Source organism: Etheostoma spectabile, chromosome 14 (genome assembly GCF_008692095.1).
Source record: "Etheostoma spectabile isolate EspeVRDwgs_2016 chromosome 14, UIUC_Espe_1.0, whole genome shotgun sequence".
NCBI classification, from domain to species: Eukaryota; Metazoa; Chordata; class Actinopteri; order Perciformes; family Percidae; genus Etheostoma; species Etheostoma spectabile.
The window spans coordinates 22,780,626-22,782,689 of record NC_045746.1 but is presented as its reverse complement, the minus strand read 5'-3'; the positions used below and the strand labels follow the sequence as shown (position 1 = coordinate 22,782,689).

At 42.2% G+C, this 2,064-nt stretch overlaps 1 protein-coding gene and 1 long non-coding RNA gene across 3 annotated transcripts in view; both read left to right on the top strand.

Annotated features, from left to right (window-relative positions):
- The window catches only part of thsd7aa (thrombospondin, type I, domain containing 7Aa), a 213,050-nt gene that overhangs the window by 17,980 nt on the left and 193,006 nt on the right, over positions 1 to 2,064 (top strand). The window lies entirely within an intron of this gene.
- Positions 1 to 2,064, top strand: part of LOC116701550 (uncharacterized) — an 11,058-nt gene that overhangs the window by 6,302 nt on the left and 2,692 nt on the right. Inside the window, exon 2 of the long non-coding RNA XR_004334938.1 lies at positions 949 to 956. This is a non-coding gene — a long non-coding RNA (uncharacterized LOC116701550). The remainder of the gene's footprint in view (positions 1 to 948; positions 957 to 2,064) is intronic.

Below are 2,064 nucleotides of genomic sequence, written 5' to 3'. Positions count from 1 at the left end.
TACAGATACAGATACAGATAATGCTGTGCTCGCTCATCCCTAATAGCAATGATCACTGAAGCTCATGGGTTGATGTACCAAAGTGCTGAAACTTGTTTTCTCAGAAACATATGTTAAATATGCAGAATGTAACATGCTGCCTGTAATATAACCGAGAATTCACATCATGAAATTATTTACCAAAAGTGGTAAGTCACCCACACAAATAAATTGTGATCAATTTAATAAGCAGATGAAGGCATAACCAGCAGCCACACTCATTAATTACATAGCGTTTGTTGTGTGAACTGAACTGGTGCCTCTGCTCCTTTTCCTTACAGTTAATGTTGTATTTGATAAAAGTGTATGAATTCTTGTTTAGTGGAGGTTTATTTCAGGGGAAGTGGCTAACCTCCACTATCAACACTACTATCACTGTGGGGAACTCATTCCAGTCTTATGGCATTATTTAATCTATTGATTTGTGTGCAGGTCCCGTTAATTTCATGTGTTGATTACGAATTTTGAAGTAATGTTTTTCAATTTTGTGATGTCAGAACGATTATGGTAGCAAGTAGTGTTGAAAAGCCAAACCTGGGTCAAACAACACAGGGCTATGACCTTGGAGACCGGAAATTTTGTCCCGCGTGTTGCAGTGCCTTTCTGCGTTATTCTCTTTGTAACCACATCCGTCCCGTAGTTGTCGGCGTGTCCTGCGTCTGACGGTTCCTTTCCACGTTCTTTTTTTCCTAACCACAACCGTCCCATTGTGGCTGGCGTGTGGCGTTTCATTTCCCCGTTGTTGTGTTCCCCAGAGCAGCCCAGTGTCATGGCAGTTTGTGAAATGGTCACGTTTGAAAATTGTGACATGTATACAAATGAATAAATCTGAATAACGTGACCATTTCACGACTGGTGTGAGACCGGGTTGGGAGAACCCTGTCATAGCATTGTTACATTGTCCTGAAGACTTCTGTGTTTCTGTGTTGAGGAACATCAATGGTTCCTAATACTGAGCCAAAACCAGCCCTAATTCCACAATGCATTCTCATGAACAGGTATGTATGATATCGTACAAAAATGTACTATATGCACAACAAAACGTTTGATATCCTACAAAATTAGGAGACCGGCGGCTGGTCATTTGACGCTGGGTGTTCATGTGACACCAGCTGGCTACGAGCTCCATGATGCTAGTTGTTAAAGTCACTACAAAGCACTGACATTACAATTAAATTTAGTTAAAGTTAGCTTTTGAGGGGGGAGCCACTTTGGATGTTTGAAAGCCATTATGACTCTCTCTCTCATGGGTGGGCCAAATTCTCTGGGTGGGCAAAGCAGAGAAAGGGGAGGTAACCTGTCCCCTCATGACCTCATAAGTAGCAAGATTCCAGATCTTTTCTCAAAGGCAGAGCAGGATATCCAGGGCTTGGTTTACACCTATCCCCATTTTTAGCCACTGAGGGACCATAGGCAGGCTGGGGGAACTCATATTAATGTTAAAAAACTTCCTAAAGTGAAATTTTCATGCCATGCGACTAAACACTCCTGGGTGTATTGTGTACAGAATGCACAAGGCATGTGTGAATGTATGCAGTGAGAAAACTGATGTGATCACGACTTCATCTATGAAGGAGCATTCACAGGAACAATATGTGCAGAATGAAAAAGTGACCAAGTGTTGATAACAGTGTGATTTTTTCTCATGTTAGAAGTGAAATGAAAGCAACTAGGCAGGCATCTCTCTTCCTCAGGCTTAAATGCTCATTTGCACCACTGGTGCTGGGCGCCGCATTGCCTTGCATACGTGGGCTACCAGCCCCCTTCGGGTTTGGACCCCTTATAAGGGCCACAAAGATTGTTAGCTCTGCATATATACTTGGAGGAGGAGGTGAAGTGTGGCTCGGCATCAAATCTAATTACCTGGATTATAAAATAATTCTCATGGCAGACAGCACTTCTCCACCCTTTGCATGCTGTTTTTTCTTCTCCCGCTGTTGATGGTCCTGATGTTAAAAATAATCAAAAGAACGATGAGTCTGTCTGGGTCAGAAGGTAAACGAAGAATTATTCTTAAATGAGTTT